Below are 19,089 nucleotides of genomic sequence, written 5' to 3' on the forward strand. Positions count from 1 at the left end.
AAGCCCTTAAAGAGGAAACACAAAAATCCCTTAAAGAGTTGCAGGAAAACATTAACAAACAGGTGAAAGAATAGAACAAAACCATACAAGGTCTAAAAATGGAAGTAGAGACAATAAAGAAATCACAAAGGGAGATAACTCTGGAGATAGAAATCCTAGGAAAGAAATCAGGAACCATAGATGTGAGCATCAGCAAAAGAATACAAGAGATGGAAGAGAGAATCTCAGGTGCAGAAGATTCCATAGAGAACATTGGCACGACAATCAAAGAAAATGAAAAATGCAAAAAGATCCTAACTCAAAACATCCAGGAAATCCAGAACACAATGAGAAGACCAACCCTAAGGATAATAGGTATAGATGAAAATGAAGATTTTCAACATAAAGGGCCAGTATATATCTTCAACAAAATTATAGAAGAAAACTTCCCAAACCTAAAGAAAGAGATGCCCATGAACATACAAGAAGCCTACAGAACTGCAAATAGACTGGACCAGAAAAGAAATTGTTTCCAACACAAAATAACCAGAACAACAAATGCACTAAATAAAGATAGAATATTAAAAGCAGAAAGGGAAACAGGTCAAGTAACATATGAAGGCAGACCTATTAGAATTACACCAGACTTCTCACCAGAGACTATGAAAGCCAGAATATCCTGGACAGATGTTATACAGACCTGAAGAGAACACAAATGCCAGCCCAGGCTACTATACAAAGCAAAACTCTCAATTACCATAGATGGAGAAAACAAAATATTCCATGACAAAACCAAATTCACACAGTATCTTTCCAAGAATACAGCCCTTCAAAGGATAATAAAGGGGAAACACCAACACAAGAGTGGAAATAACACACTAGAAAGAGCAAGAAAGTAATCCTTCAACAAACCTAAAAGAAGATAGCTGAAACAAAAGAATCCCAACTCTAACACCAAAAATAACAGGAAGCAACAATTACTTTTCCTTATTATCTCTTAATTTCAATGGACTCAATTCCCCAATAAAAAGGCATTGACTAACAAACTGGATACATAAACAGGACCGAACATTTTGCTGCTTACAGGAAACCCATCTCAGGGAAAAAGACAGACACTACCTCAGAGTGAAAGGCTGGAAAACAATTTTTCAAGGAAACAGTCTGAAGAAACAAGCTGGAGTAGCCATTCTAATATAGAATAAAATCTACTTCCAACCCAAAGTTATCAAAAAAGACAAGAAGGGGCACTTCATACTCATCAAAGGTAAAATCTGCCAAGAGGAACTCTCAATTCTGAATATCTATGCTCCAAATGCAAGGACAGAAACATTCACTAAAGAAACTTTAGTAAAGCTCAGAGGACATATTGCACCTCACAAAATAATAGTGGGAGAGTTCAACCCCTCACTCTCATCAATGGATAGATCCTGGAAACAGAAACTAAACAAAGACACATTGAAACTAGCAGAAGTTATTAAACAAATGGATTTAACAGATATCTACAGAATATTTTATCCTAAAATAAAAGGATGTACCTTCTCAGCACCTCTCAGTAACTTCTCCAAAACTGTCCAGATATTGGTCACAAAAACAGGCCTCAAAATATACAAAAATATTGAAATTATCCCATGTATCCTATCAGATCACCACGGAATGAGGCTGATCTTCAATAACAACATAAATGATAGAGAGCCAATGTTGAATTGGAAGCTGAACAACACTCTACTCAATGATACATTGATCAAGGAATAAAGAAAGAAAGAAATTAAACACTTTTTAGAGTTTAATGAAAATGAAGCCACAACATACCCAAACTTATGGGACACAATGAAAGCATTTCTAACAGGAAAACTCAGCTCTGAGTGCCTCCAAAAAGAAACTAGAGAGAGCACACACTAGCAGCTTGATAACACACCTAAAAGCTTCAGAACAAAAGGAAGCAAATTCACAGAAGAGGAAGAGGAGTAGATGGCAGGAAATAATTAAACTCAGGGATGAAATCAACCAAGTGGAAACGAAAAGAACTATTCAAAGAATCAACCAAACCAGGAGCTGGGTCTTTGAGAAAATCAACAAGATAGATGAACCCTTACAGAGGGCACAAGAACTGTATAATAATTAACAAAATCAGAAATGAGAAGGTAGACATAACAACAGAACACAAGTATATCCAAAACATCATCAAATCCTACTACAAATGGCTATTCTCAACAAAACTGGGAGACCTGGATGAAATGAACAAATTCTTAGACAGATACCAGCTACCAAAATTAAAGCAGGATCAGATTAATGATCTAAACAGTACTATGTCCCCAAAAGAATTAGAAGCAGTCATTAATGTTCTCCTAACCAAAACAAAAAAACCAAAAACAAACAAAACAATACAAAAAAAAAAAAAAAAAAAAAAACAGGAACAGATGGGTTTAGTGCAGAGTTCTATCAGACCTTCAAAGAAGAACTAATTACAATTCTCCTCAAACTATGTCACAAAATAGAAGCAGAAAGTATTCTACCCCATTCACTCTATGAAGACACAATTACTCCGATACCTAAACCACACAAAGACCCCAAGAAGAAAGAGAACTTTGACCAATTTCCCTTATGGATATCGATAAAAAGATACTCAATAAATTTCTCACAAACTGAAACCAAGAACATGTCAAACGATCATCCATCCTGATCAAGGAGGCTTCATCCAAGGGTTGCAGGGATGGTTTAAGATATAGAAATCCACCAGTATAATCCACTACATAAACAAACACAAAAACAAAAACCACATGATAATCTCACTAAATGCTGAGGAAGCATTTGACAAAATACAACACCCATTCATGATAAGTGTTGGAAAGATCAGGAATTCAAGGCCCATACCTAAACGTAATAAAAGAAATATACAGCAAACCAATAGCCTACAACAAACTAAATGGAGAGAATCTTGAAGCAATCCCACTAAAATCAGGGACTAGACAAGGCTGCACACTTTCTCCCTACTTATTCAGTATAGTACTTGAAGTCCTAGCCAGAGCAATTCGACAATAACAGGAGATCAAAGGGATACAAACTGGAAAGAAAGAAATCAAAATATCACTATTTGCAGGCGATATGATAGTATATATAAGTGACCCTAAAAATTCCACTAGAGAACTCCTAAACCAGATAAACAGCTTCAGTGCAGTAGCTGGATATAAAATTAATTCAAACAAATCAATGACCTTTCTCTACACAAAGGATAAATAGGCTGAGAAAAAAATTAGGGAAACAACACCCTTCAAAATAGTCACAAATAATATAAAATACCTGGGTGTGACTCTAACTAATGAAGTGAAAGACCTGTATGATAAGAACTTCAAGTCTGAAGAAAGAAATCAAATAAGATCTCAGGAGTTAAAAAGATTTCCTATACTCATGGATTGATAGTAAATATTGTCAAAATGGCTATTTTGCTGAAAGTAATCTACAGATTCAATGCAATCCCCATCAAAATTCCAACTCAATTCTTCACCAAGTTAGAAAGGGCAACTTGCGGGGGCTGGTGAGATGGCTCAGTGGGTAAGAGCACCCGACTGCTCTTCTGAAGGTCCGAAGTTCAAATCCCAGCAACCACATGGTGGCTCACAACCACCCGTAATGAGATCTGATGCCCTCATCTGATGCGTTTGAAGACAGCTACAGTGTACTTACATATAATAAATAAATAAATAAATAAAAAAGAAAGGGCAACTTGCAAATTCATCTGGAATAACAAAAAACCTAGGATAGCAAAAACTATTCTCACCAAAAAAGAACAATAAAAGAATCTGGGGAAATCACCATGCCTGACCTCAAGCTGTACTACAGAGCAATTATGATAAAAACTGCATGGTACTGGTGCAGCAACAGACAGGTAGACCAATGGAATAGAATTGAAGAGCCAGAAATGAACCCACACACCTATGGGTCATATCACTTGATCTTTGATTAGGGGGACTAAAACCATCCAGTAGAAAAAAGACAGCATTTCAACAAATGATGCTGGCACAACTGGTGGTTATCATGTAGAAGAATGTGAATTGATCCATTCTTATCTCCTTGTACAAAGCTCAAGTCTAAGTGGATCAAAGAACTCCACATAAAACCAGAGACACTGAAACTCATAGAGGAGAAAGTAGGCATAAGCCTCCAAGATATGGGCACAGAGGAAAAATTCCTGAACAGAACATCAATGGCTTGTGCTGTAAGATCGAGAATTGACAAATGGGAACTTATAAAATTGCAAAGCTTCTGTAAGGCAAAAGAAACTGTCAATAGGACAAAAAGGCCACCAACCAATTGGGAAAACATCTTTACCAATCCTAAATCTAATAGGGGACTAATATCCAACATATACAATGAATTCAAGAAGCTGGGCTCCAGAAAATCAAATAAAGTATTTAAAAATGGGGTACGGAGCTAAACAACGAATTCTGAAATGAGGAAGACTGAATGGCTAAGAAGCACCTGAAAAACATGTTCAACATCCTTAATCATCAGGGAAATGCAAGTCAAAACAACCATGAGATTCCACCTCACACCAGTCAGAATGACTAAGATCAAAAATTCTGGTGACAGCAGATGCTGGCGAGGATGTGGAGAAAGAGGAACACTCCTCCATTGTTGATGGGATTGCAAGCTTGTACAACCACTCTGGAAATCAGTCTGGCAGTTCCTCAGAAAATTGGACATAGTACTACTGGAGGATCCCGCAATACCTCTCCTGGGCATATATTCACAAGATGTTCCAACTTGTAATAAGGACACATGTTCCACTCTGTTCATAGTAGCCTTATTTATAATAGCTAGAAGCTAGAAAGAACCCAGATGTCCCTCAACAGAGGAATGGATACAAAAAATGTGGTACATTTACACAACAGAGTACTACTCAGCAATTAAAAAGAATGGATTCATGAAATTCTTAGGCAAATGGATGCATCTGGAGGATATCATCCAGAGTGAGGTAACCCAATCACAAAAGAACACACATGATATGCACTCACTGATAAGTGGATATTCACCCAGAAACTTAGAATACCCAAGATACAATTTGCAGAACACATAAAACTCAAGAATAAGGAAGACCAAAGTGTGGATACTTTGTTCCTTCTTAAAATGGGGAATAAAATACCCATGGAAGGAGTTAAAGAAACAAAGTTCAGAGTAGAGCCTGAAGGAATGACCATCCAGAGACTGCCCCACTTGGGAATACATCCTCTCCGAAAATCCCCTATACCCTCTTCCCTCTCTGCTCCCCAACCCACCCACTCCTGCTTCCTGGCCCTGGCATTCCCCTGTATTGGGGCATATAATCTTCGCAAGACCTAGGGGCCCCTCTTTCCAATGATGTTTGACTAGGCCATCTTCTGCTACATATGCAGCTAGAGACACGAGCTCTGGAGGTACTGGTTAGTTCATATTGTTTTTCCTCCTATAGGATTGCAGAGCCCTTCAGCTCCTTGGGTACTTTCTCATTTTTTTTTAATTATTTACCAATTCCCCCCCCCTTTTTTTTTTTCGAGACAGGGTTTCTCTGTATAGCCCTGGCTGTCCTGGAACTCACTCTGTAGACCAGGCTGGCCTGGAACTCAGAAATCTGCCTGCCTCTGCCTCCCAAGTGCTGGGATTAAAGGTGTGCGCCACCAAATTCCCAGTGTGTGTGTGCGTGTTTGTGTGTGTGTGTGTTTGTGTGTGCGTGTTTGTGTGTGTGTGTGTGTGTGTGTATGGAACACAGGTAACACATGCCAGGTATCTTTCTCAACTGTTGTGCACTTTAGATTTTGAGACAGAGTCTCTCACTGAACCTGGACTTCTCCGGTTCAGCTAAGCTGTCTGGCCAATGAGTTCCAGGGATCTACCTGTCTCCACCATCCCAGCATCCAGTATTTTGTTAGCAGATTTTGGAATCTGGATCTAGGGATTTCATATAAGCTCCCAAATAGTTATTATGTCCTTTTTAGAATGGTTTATACTGAGAGTATAGTTCAGTGATTGAGGGCTTGCATAGCAGTATGAGACACTAGGTCATTTCCAAAAACACAGCAAAAATAAAAAGGATTTAATGAGTGTAACCTACAAATTCAGCCCATCTTTTGTTTCACAATTAAAAAATCCACAGCACTATGTACATTTGAGTTACAAAACAAAAAACGTAAAGTTTCATCCAAATAGCAGCACCAAAATAGCACACTCAATTACATGGCAGAATTACATCTCTGAGGGGAACCAGCATTTGCTAGCAGTCTGTCTATCACAGTATGTCAGGCAAAATGCACACTTCCCACACACTGTTCCCTCCATTTCAGAGGCAGCAAGTGCCTGTGGACAGAGCCCCATTTCAAGAGCAGAATCTGGATTCAAAAACATCCAGTCTGGGCCAGGTGTGATGCGAGCACACACACAGGTTAGTGAGCAGACAGCTGAGGCAGAAGTATCACTCTAAGCCCAGGAATTTAAAGCCAGCCTGGGGTGACATATTGAGACCTTGCCTCAAAACACAAGCCAACTGGACAGCTTATTTTATATTGGTTCCTGTGTATGTGTACCTGTTCATAGTTATGTGTGTTTACACACTCAAACAAATGTGTAGTGGCTAGATGTCAATGTCTAGTGCTTTCCTGAGGCTGTTCCCTTCTTATCTTTTCAGACAGGGTCTCTCACTAACTGTAAGAGCATGGAAATTCAGCTAGGCTGGTTGGATAGCACGCCTCTTTAATCTGCCTCCCTCACATTGGGATCACAGGCATATGTGACCACATCCAGCTTGTTATGTGGATACTGAAGATTGTAGATACACAGCAATCATTTTAGTGAGGAAACATCTGTTAGGCCTCAATTTTCATTCTATTTATTAGTAGTAGTCTATGTGTATATACGTACATGATGGTGTATGTGTAAAGGCTAGAGGATAACCTTGGGGATTCAACTCTCTTTTTCCTTTACATGGGTTCGAGGATCAAACTCAAGTCCAGGCTTGCATGGCCAGCACCTTTACTGCTAAGTTAACTTGCTAGCCCTTACTTCTATTTTTGGAGAATAGTTTTGCTATGTAGTTCAGATTAGCCATGAACTCACCATCCTCTTGCTTTATCACCCCAAGTGTTATCACAGATGCATGCCACCACACTCTCAGATATCACTCAATTATATTTTGATGTTCTGCCTCTAATTATTGTATCCCCCCTCCCAGGTAGCAGATGAAATTATTACTTTAACTACTGCATTTCCTGATTTATATTGAATATCATCCTGACATCCTCTTTTCTTGGCCAAATGGCATATGTCAGATAGCTTTTGGTTCAGCACTATTATTACAAGATAAAACTCTGAAACAATCGGTGGGCTACTTGTGGTAATAATTACAGAGACCCCCTAACAACACGAGGGAATACACAATGTAAAATTTAGATAGTGGGCCACTGATTACAGCCAGGGGAAACTACAACATACCCATGCACAGAACAGTAAAAGAGATTATGAAATAGAATCAAGAATTTGCTGAAATTAATCTTATTTTGTCCTTTCTTCTAAGTATATTAGAGTCATACTGTCTCAATTACATGTACGTTTGTCTTCAACTTTCAAACTGCAGTGTGGAACACTTTGTAAAATACAGCTTTAGACCATATAAACTGTGAGCATGCCTTAGCAAAAGTGCAAATACCACACCTCAGAATTTTCTTCTTTATTGTGCAATGAAACCTCAGTGTCATTGGTTACCAGTGTCTTGACCTTGTGGAAGCTAACTACTCTGTAGTGTTTCCTCATCTATAAAAGGATTTACTATCTACTTCTTAACCCATTTAGTACATTAAGCAAGGCAATAGAGAGAAAGCACCTGACTCATAAGCTTTCTTTGATAATAGCTAATATCAGAGAAAACAGATGTAATCATATCTCTTAGAGGAAGGACATCAATGAGGCATTAACTAGGGATAATAGTCAAAGCAATTTAAGATCCTCAGCAGTTCTTACACTCAGACAGGAGGGCTGTGAAAGCACAGACAGCTTTTAAAGACCCCTATAATTACACTGAGCCCATGTATGGTATCTAGGATAATGTCTTTTAAAAAGGAGAAGTCAGTATTCTTTAGGGAGAGGGAAGTGCTTTTATCAGAACAGCAAAAGGGCCATAAGATAGAAAGAAACAGAACCCTAATATTTTAACACTAAAGAATTTTGCTCCTGGGATGTTGAGGCATGAGGAGCATGTGTTAAAGTCAGTCCTGAGTTATGTAGATGCTGGCTTAAATAGAAACAAAAACTATTAAGTAACTACACAAATCAGGGTTTCACAGGAGCTTTAGTGGTGGCTTTGCCTTGAAGCAGCCCTTGTTACCTCTTTATGTCAGTTAGACTTTCTAAGCTGCATCTTTGAAGAGAAAAAATAAATTGCAAAATATGATTCCACATTTCAGTGGTTTCCAAGAGACAGCTCATTGAATCTTGTCAACTGGACTACGAAAACAAAAACAACAAAAAACTTAAGGTGTGAATGAAAGTCAAGATGTGTGTGTGTATATATATATATATATATATATATATATATATATATATATATATATATATATATAATTGAAATACCCTTAGACCATTTTCACATCTTGCTTTTGTCAGTGACAGAATAAATAGATGGCTGCTGCTGATAAGGACTGAATCATTAAGCCTAATGATAATGTTTTTTACAGCTGTTTTTAAAGAGACTTCACACATGAAGAGGTTCTACTTGATCCCCACAGCAGCAGCAGCAGCACTGAAACAACAAAAGACTGTTATAACTAGCCCATCCCTTGTCCAGTTGCAGAAACTAAGGTTTCTAGAAGTGGAAGATAGGTGCTGGTGAGTTGGGTCGGCAGTTAACAGCACTTGCTCTTCCCATGTTTGATTCCCAACACCTACATGACAGCTCACAAGAGTCTGTAAATCCACTTCCAGAGACTCTGACCAGGCCATCTTTTGGCCTCTGCAAGGTACCAGATACATATATAATGCACAGATACATATACAGGCAAAACAGGCAAACAGAAAACAAAATAAGCAAAAAGAGTGGAGGATTTGCCAAAGATCCCACGGCGGATGAATAAAAAGCCCAGGACTTGAATCTGAATACTCAAAATTTATTAGACATCCATATACCCTGCCTTGTTTCCCACTAGTGTCTCACAAAATTTAAATGAATTAAAGAAATTAATTGGTATACTAATACTTTCTGATTTGATACTGACAATATATTTTCTTGAAATCCCAAAATGACCTTAATTTCCAAGTGATATATGGTTCACTGAAATCTGAAAGACTAAGCTAGGATTAGGAATCAGCCCGTCATTTGATCTACAGGGACGTGCATATCAAAAATAGAAGCCAAAAATTCCTTCCAATCTTCAGTTTAACACAATGTATTACTCACATGTGTAGCAATGCTACTGTAAACAACTGTCTGTCAGTCAAAGTATAGTGTATACATCTATGTACAATATCATACTTCATTACATCACCTTGCTTTATATAAGGTAGCTAATGTTTACAAAAATGACTAAAGTCACCTAATGACATATTTCTCAGAAATTACTTCATAAATCAACAAATGTATGGGGGTATATCATCTTGAAGCAGCAGCAGCCCCTTTCAGGTAAAAAGGCTTATCGAAAGCAGAGTCAAAAACTCAAACACAAAACCTCCACCAATTCTGAACATTTCTTATCCTGGCCAACTCTTGCCCAATCTCAAATAAAATACTGAAATCCTTAAGAGCCAGTTGTGGTACTATGTGTTCCAGAAACTGAGACAGAAGGATCTCCAGTTTGAGCCCAGCCAGAACTGCACAGCAAGATCCCATCTCAAGACAGAAAGTAATAATAATTTCTCCTCAACAATGAAGTGGTTCAAATTTAAGTGATCTGAAGGGCATATGCTTGGCTTTGCACACATGCAAATCATGCACATTGCCTATTAGTGGTACTTATTCTCAGGAGCAAATTCAGATCCCAAAAGGGAGGGTTTGTAATGACAGTCATGCCTCATTTTACTACTAAGGAGAATAAATGTATGCGATAAGAAATCCATCAGCTGGCAAGTGCCTTCATTACCATCTTCTACCTATAAAGGCTTTCTAGACAAATTAAAACTGAGAAACTGAAAATCATGTAAAGAAAATATTTTGAAGAGAAGCATACCATCTAATTCATCCCATTTTCCTCCTTTAGAAATACTGTAATGAGTCAGCAGGTGCTTAACTACCAAAATTACATTTTATCATGAAGCTAGAAACTGTTTAATATTTAAACAGAAGAGTCAGGGACAGATAAGAACATGCAAATTGCATATATTAGGAAACTGCATATCCCATCTGACAGTTATGCAGAAAAATCCTGTGAGGTTGATATGAAATTACTGAGACACTCAAAGACACAAATACCAGGGGGGGAAAAACTTTCTGAGGCTACCAGATAATTCCACTTCCTTCCTTCCTGGGCATATGGGAATTCCAGGCTCACACTGTTGTCTGCCAAGAAAAGGGAAGATTTGCAGTAAGTGGAATGAATGAGGATTTATGATATACAACAAGGGCTAAGGTGAGGTACTATGGAGACAGTTTGCAAAATGCTGCTTTGCAAGCATGGGGACATTGCATTTAATCCCTAGAAACCTGTCTTTTTTAAAGGTGTGATAGTATGTGGGAATGGACAGATCCCTGCGGTTCACTGGCTGACCAACTTAGAAAATTCTAGTCCAGTAAGAGACCCTGTCTTCCACAGTTAAACACGGGGTAGAACCATGGGAACCCTGCAGAAGAGAAGGAGGAAGATTGTAGGAGACAGAGGGGATGAAGACACCACGAGAACACAGTCAACAGAATCACCTAAGCAAGACTCATAGGGCCTCAGAGACTGAGGTAGCAAATACACTGCCTGTATGGGACTGAGCTAGGTCCTCTGCATGTACCTTACGGCTGTGTAGCTTGGTGTTCTTGTGAGAGTAGGAAGTATCTTTGACTCTTTTGTCTGTGCCAGGGACCCTTTTTCTCTCGCTTAGTTGCCTCATCCAACCTTAATATGAGGGTTTGTGCCTAGTCTTGTTGTATCTTGTTGGGCCATGTTTTGTGGATTAGCCTCCCTAGGAGGCAAAGAAAGAGTTGATCTAGGGAAGAGGAGAGGTGGGACAAGAGATTGGGAGAAGTGGAAGGAGGGAAAACTGCTAGAAAAAGTCTGAGCTATTAGGCTAGAGATGTTACTCGGAGTGTTCCCTCCAAGTCTATGATTAATTGAAAGAATCAAATAGTATGTGGGCAGGAGGCTACAAAAAGGTAGCAATGACTCTCCCACAGTGTATAAACGTCATTCAAAATACAAAAGTGCAAGCCTCACTATATTCACCCAACAGAAGAAAAGGAGGACATTCTATAGGATGACATAATTTGAAACTAGTTTGGTTCCTCTAGGAACAATTGTTAGTGTTAGTGTAATATGCATCAGAAATAAAATATAACTGATATTTATGATGCTGGCACTGGGATGTGAGACAAGGTTTTTGGGTTGTTTTTGTTTTTTGTTTTTTTGTTTTTTCATGAGTCCTAATAATCAACTCAGGTCCTTATGTCAGCACAGCAGTTTACCAACTGAAGTTATCATCCCTATGTTTGGAATCCCGGTAGTAGTTTTATACTGACATATTAAAAAACACAGCATTAAAACCAACATTTTTAGAAACAGGAGAGACTTTCAAGATCAGATTATAACCATGTGTGAGAAATGGTAATATCAAAGTCCAGAGCAGTAAATGTGATGCTCAGCAGACAACCCAACTCAATAGCCACAGATATAGCCTCAGAACTAAACTTATTCCCAAAAAACCATCACATGGTCAATTACACAGCACTAATGGAGGGGATGAAACATACTGCAAGCATTGTTAATCAGGAATAGGAGTTCCAAACATGCAAACCATCCTTAATATTATCTAATGTAGTGTTCAAATTATAGGAGAGTTATTAGCATGTACTCCATCTTAAGTGTGTATTTTTATATCTCTATGTAAGAGCCAACAGTATGCCCATTAATCTTCCTCAGTATTAACAAAGGTGCCTTCTGAATCTACCACCTTCATCTAGTAATCTCATTACTATTCTCTTATATTTACCTTTAAGGAAGACTGTGGTAGATAAGATACTACTAATGATAAAACTAAATTGTTAATCTCTGATAAAATTTAATCCTGATCCTCTATGAATGGACCAACAAATAGCACTCCATTTTCTCATAGCTATTTACTAGAACTTTGAGATACTGCTGTGGTATAGCTATCTTAGAGGTATAACATGATCACTGCCATCATGCAGGAAGAGACTGTTGTGGTGACCTACAAAATGCCCTGGCCTCGAACTCATGACAATGAAACAAGTAGAACACATCTATGGTTATGACAAATAAGTAACCTGACACTCTACTAAGAATCCTTTCAACACTCCCTCCTGCCTACCCCAGCTTGTGTCTGATCTTGGGGTATATAAGATTATATATATATGGTAGAAGGTTAACTGAATGTGGGAAAACACTAACAGATGTGTGTGTGTGCATGTGTGTGTGTGTGTGTGTTTGATTGGTTACCTATGAAGTAACTGTCCTTTTTATTTTTCAGATGCACAAAAAACATTCTATTTATGCCCTTTCTGTGGTGAACAAACATTTCCTTACATACCCTCACCTCTAGGAAAAATAAGGCGCCAATTAGTAAAGAAATTGATGTAAAGATGAAAACTATACAGACACAATCATCTGTGCAGAATACATATTGTATATGTGTACCTACATACCACACAAGTAAGTGTCAGTAGGTACATATACATCATATACACATATCAATAAATATAACTTAAAAAGAGTTCTGATTATGTAACATGTTAAAGTGCTCTTTCAGAAAAGTACAGCATAATACCCACAAATACTATTTTGATTAATACCCTGTTTCCAGTCGATTAAACTACTTTGATTTCACTTGTTACACTTATCAACTAAAACACTGATCTTTCAACTGAATTTTATTGTGATCCTCTAAATGGACGTGTGGAGACTTAACGATTCCATAAATTTTTGTTATTTGGAAAAAATGAAATTAAAAGCATAATACATGAAAAAATTATAAAGATTGGAGATGCAGTTCATTTAACATACTGCTTGCCTAATTGGCATGCACAAAGCCCTGGGTTAGATATCCAGAACCTATGAACTAACCATAATGATGCCTGTCTATAGTACCAGTACTCAGGAGATTGACACAGGAAGGATCAGTTCAAAGTCATTAAAGCTTCATAGCAAAGTCTGGGGGCAGCTGAGAACAGAGATCCTGTCTTGAAAGCAAACATTATTTTGTTAATGTAAGTTACAACTCTTTTGTTGGTATTTGTGACAAAGTCTCACTATAACTTAAACTGGACTTAGGACTTTCCTGCCTCTACCTCCAGAGTTCCGGGATTACACCACCATACTCTTATGCCATGATTAAAATTCCGCATGCATTCACAAGCAACACAGTGTGTGATTTGGGTAGAATTATAGGCTGTGGATTATTTTGGCTCCTGGTATGCCAGTGGTGAGTAGTGGAGTCACTACCTACTGCCAAAAAGCCTAGTAGCCCTCCCTCTATGTGCCTCTCATTCCTTTATGCCTTTTGATGGCATCCATTATCCATCTACATTTCTACAATTGGTAGAAATGGGTGTGGATGAGGTAAATGTTATATGTGGTTTTTGTTTTCATTTTTCTGAGACAGGATTTCTCTATGTAGCCTAGGCTGACCACAAAACTATGATCCTTCCATGTCTACCACCCTATTGTTTGGATTATTGTCTTGTACCACCATGCCCAGTCTTTTATCTGTAATATAGGTCGAATCAACAGCACTCTCACATGCAAGGTAGTCCTGTACCATTGAGCTATATCCCAGTCCAGTATCTGCTTTCTTTAACTACTTCCAATAATTCTACTAAAGTATACAGATAAGTACAGAAGCCAAGTCCTAGAAGAAACTATCCAGGGGTAGTTTACTCTCTGCACAACTATTATGCACTTCATGTATACTTTAGCATATTATGCTTGTAGATCTATGCAGACTTCCTAGTCCTCAAAAGTATTCTTGAATGGGGCTCAGACAAGTCAGGAACATATAAACTCATGCTGTCAAGTTTCAGCAGTTTCTACAGACTAGAAAATACACAAAAGTTTAAGATAAGTAAACTACTAACATCAGGAGATATTTTTATACCAGTAAACCTTTCCCTGACATTCTCCAAGGAGATAACTTTTAAATCAAATTCAAGAAAGCAAATCAATGGCCCGTATTAGAGGGCACTCAACCACAGAAAAGTTCTCAGGACTGCCCACTAGCTTCCAGAATGTAGAGGCAAGAAGAGAGCTGGTGCAAAGTTATGCCATACTAAGGAACTCCTTCCCCATACCATAGCATTATTGGTATTCCACTTCATCCTGGGACATCAAGGCCAAAAAGGTACATTTTTGTATATGTTTCACATCAAAAGATGAGAATTTGAAAGTAGGGACATCTTGAGCTCAATTTAAACCCACGGGTCAGGTCAAAATTGTTCACAATACTAGTCAAATAGTGAAGTAAAACACCTGGCCCCAGCCTGGTCTAATCTCTTAGTCTTATACCTGAGATTGATTGCAGGTTTCTTGCAACAGGATTGCAGTCCACTTCATCAGGAGAGTCAATCTATTTTCTCACTTTTATCAGCACTATCTTTGGCTAACAGACTTCATTCAGACAGCAATAATGTCTTTCAAGTCTAGATTTCATGCCCAAGGAAGTCTTTTATGCCTTTGTATGATCTTTAAACCTTGAGTATGGACAAGCTTGGTTATAGACTAGAAAACATGTGGCTGGAACAAGTAGTTGAGGCAAGAAGAAGAGCCATCTTCCAAATCACTCAAGTCACAAATGAACATCAAAAAATAGGCCCAGCTCTAAAACTCGCAGCCTCTGCAGCCTAACTAAATTACCCACTCTTAAAATCGGGATCTAATTAAGTGATTCAAAAATTACTAACTAAACTCAGTAGTTTGATGATCTACTTACGCAGTAAAATCTAACTCAGATCATAAATTATGGATTCTTCATCAAAATATGAATTAGGCCTTCAATATTTCGAGGACTGATCAGATGGTTACTGGAGATGAAAAATTAACACAGAACAGTGCTTGCAATTCCAGTGATTTCTTCTAACCACACAAATAGGTAGTGCTAACAAGATCTACTTGGACCAAATGGTCCAAAAAGGCCATATTACAATGGTGTGGCATCACATATCTATAATTATATCACTTAAGAGAGGCAGGAAGATGTTGAGTTCAAGGCCAGGATGAGCTACATTCCAGGTGAAACCTTGACTTCAAAAAAAGGTCCCATGTGAGAAGGTTTTCAAAAGCCAAACACAATTTTGACAAGGTACTTTCTAGCATACTTGCCTAACAGACATAATCTGGATCCCTTCTCCAGCAGAAGGAAAGGAAGACGAAGTAGAAGGGAGAGTGAGAACAAAAACAGAGATGCAAAGCAAAGATACAAGAAAGAACTCAAGGAGTGTTCTAGGAATGGCAAACAGTTTAGGACAGATGAAGTGTAGGGAGCAAATGATGGAAGGCAAATTCTGAAGGGTCGTACATCTTGCTGTGAAATTTGAATCCCTCTTGTAGGACTTGAGTGCTACAAATTGTCCTAAGGGAAAAATTGGACTAATTAGATCTGTTTTAAGAAAGCTGATGACAAGTAGAAGACGGATTAATGGACAGAGTCCAATTTGGGCGTCAGCTGGAAAGCAGTTACTACGTTTGAAAAGGGTCCGTAAGCAAGGGCAAGAAGACGTCTTTATAAGATGCTTCAGAGGAGCAAAGTTTGAGACTTGACAACCAACTAAGTATGGGCTGGGAGGGTGAGTAAAGTTGTATGGGGAGATAAGGAGCCATGGCAAGTCTCTACTTTGGAATCATAGAAGCATGGTAAGTACATTAATTAAGGAAGAACAGAAGAGTAGACTAAAGGGAATCCCTAGGCACATTCCCTAGGAACACAGATAAAAGGCCATTAATGAATGATCCACATCCAGACCCAGAATAGGGAACCTGATAGTAGGGCACCTTTTTTTATGTTGCATGGTCAAATTTTACTGTTTTGTTTTCTTTTAAAGATAGGGTCTCATCCAGGTAGTGGTGGCACATTGCCTTTAATCGCAACACACAGGAGGCAAAAAAGCAGGTGGATCTCTGAGTTCGAGGCCTGCTACAGAGTGAGTTCCAGGATAGCCAGGGCTATGCAGAGAAACCATGATTCAAAACAAATAAACAAACAAAAGAAAAAAAAAACACAAAATGATAGGGTCTCATTATACAGCTCAGGCTGGCCTCAAACTTCTGAATTGCATGCCTTGACCTCTTTAGTGCTGGAATTTGGGGAATTATCTTAAGAACATGGGGGGGGGGGGCAATTCAAAATATGAGAGTGAAGGTATGAATGCAGAATATTCAGAGAAAGATAAAGATGCAGAAAACAAAATGCTAAAAGATGACAAAATCCTGGGGTGGGAAGGCAACTAAAATCTCAGGGACTAAAGAAAAGTAACTCTAAACATCAGTGATGGTGATTAGGAACAGAGGGAAACCTTGAGGCATCTACTTTGCTCATTCTCTTCTGTAGCTGTCAGTCTTCCCCTTGGGTTCCTCCCACTTAACCAGGTCCTAAATATGTCAATGACATTAATGCAGACTACATGAGTAACAGTGTCTATGTCCAGGCAAATATTGATCATTTTAAATAGTTTTATTTTGATTTTGAGATATAGCCTCACACATTAGACCAGACTGGTCTCAAACTTGGGCTAATCCTCCTGTTTCTGCCTCAGAAACACTGGAATTATAAATACACTCAACAGACCAAGAAAGGTGGTGGGGTATATACAAGTTTTAAAAACACCTTTATTCCACCTACTACAGAAATGACTATCAACTTTGGTATTTGTGGCACATACTTGAAATGCGCTTATATAAGTTTAACATCCCAAATCCACAATCTGAATGCTACAAAATCTGAAGAACTTTATTCCTGATCTCACTTTGTGACACAATCAAAACAAAGACAAAATAAAGACATTATTTAAAATTACAACCAAGCAGTACGGATAATTTATATAAATATAAATTAGACCCATGCTTAAACTTGGGTCCCATTAGGTAGGGACAAATATTGTAAAATCTAAAAGATCCAACGTACTTCTGGACTCAAGCATCTCAGATAAAGGTCTACTTAACTCTGTAGCTAGCTTAAGAAGACATCTACTGGATAAATTTTCTTCATGTGCCCTTTGCAATTAAAAAAGAACTTAAAAATAAAAAGCCCTGAGTTTTGGGGGCCTATAACCAGACCCTGATGACACTAGTTAAAAAAAATATAACAGAAAACAAACAAGCAGACAAACAAAACCAGACTTAGGGGGTGCGGCCTCTGTGTAGCAGGGGCTAGTAATGAGGACACATTTTGCTGGAACAAGCTTGCCACTTCAAAAGATTGTCACCTGTTAATCCAAGAACTCCACTAGAGGAATCTCAACACTAAACAAAGAATTCCTCTTGATGACCTGCCAGCTGACATCCAGATCTTCCTATCACAGGTGGTTGTATCTAATGAGATGCTTTAAAAGCAATACAAGGCCATCATGGTGATGCATGCTGGTAAACCTGGCATTCAGGAAACTAAGGCAGAAGAATTGGCTGAAGTTAGAAGCCAGCTCAGGACTATACCACCAGTCTTTGTTTCAAGAAATAAAATTTTAAAATAAAAAGAACTCTGAAGTAGGCAAAGATTTTCTAGGTAGAACAAAAAGGCAATAACCATAAAAGAAAAAAAGAAAAAAAGTAAGTGAACTTTATTAAAAATATCAAAAGACATGTTAAGAATAAAAAGACAAACCACAGGTTGGAAGAAAAAGGGTGGGTTGGTTTTGGTTTTGTTTTATGTCTAAAACAGGGTCTCACTAGTGGCTCAGGCTGTACTTGAACTAACAATATTCCAATCAACATCTCCTGAGTGATAGGATTGCAGGTGACTACAACCAAACCCAGAAATACTAATACATATACACTGACAAAGGACTCACATGAAAACTAATATATTTCTAACAATAAAATAAGGGGTTTCAAAAGTGAGTAAATAGTTGGACATGGTGCTTCATGACATCAATTTTAGCACTTGAGAGCCTAGGGCAAGAAAATCACCAGTTGGACAGTTGGAGGCCAACCTGAGCTATATACCAAGTGCAGGGCCAGCCTGTGCGACTGCCTTAAAAACAAAACAAAACAACAACAAAAAAAAAAGGAGCAAAAGATTTGGACAGCACTCAAAAAGGATATAAAAATGTCAATGGTATCTTTACCATTCAGCATGACCACTCAACAAGAATGGATTTTAAACTCACAAGGATCACCTCACAGTAATCAGAATGGGTACTACTCAGTAGAGGGTTGCGGGACAGAAATGAACAAGTTTTGGTCAGGCTGTAGAGAAATCAGAACCTTCATGCTACTGTCAGTAGTGTAAAATGGGTCTAAAGCACAGCACAAACCGTATAGCAGTTCCTTAAAAAAATAAAAATAAATTCTTCCAGACACTCTACCTTGTCTCTCTGTCTCTGTCTCTCTGTGTGCGTATGTGTGCATGTATGTGTGTGTATTGAAAATAGAGTCTTAAGGAGAATATCTGTACCTTTATGTGTATGGCAGCATTATTCACATCAGCCAAAAGATGGCACTAGTCAAGAGTCTGTGGACAAGTAAATGGGTATTATTTTACATACACACACAGAATATAAAAGTTCCAATGTGGGCAGACTTTGAAGCAGCATTCTAACTGAAATAAGATGACAATAACCCAGATCACTTTAAGATTCTACTCACGAAGTGCCTACAGTGGTAAATTCATAGAAACTAGCATGTTGGTTACTATATTAGCAAGGGGGTATAAGGTATTTTATTTTATCAGAGCTTTGGTTTTCTTGTGAATAGTAGAAATACATATGTAACAATGTGAACAAACCGAATGTTA

General features: G+C 38.2%; 1 long non-coding RNA gene across 1 annotated transcript in view; it reads right to left on the reverse strand.

The window, feature by feature from the left end:
• Gm14636 (predicted gene 14636) overlaps positions 1–19,089 on the reverse strand; it is an 81,380-nt gene that overhangs the window by 56,769 nt on the left and 5,522 nt on the right. The window lies entirely within an intron of this gene.

The sequence above is a fragment of the Mus musculus genome, chromosome X, assembly GCF_000001635.26.
Source record: "Mus musculus strain C57BL/6J chromosome X, GRCm38.p6 C57BL/6J".
NCBI classification, from domain to species: domain Eukaryota; kingdom Metazoa; phylum Chordata; class Mammalia; order Rodentia; family Muridae; genus Mus; species Mus musculus.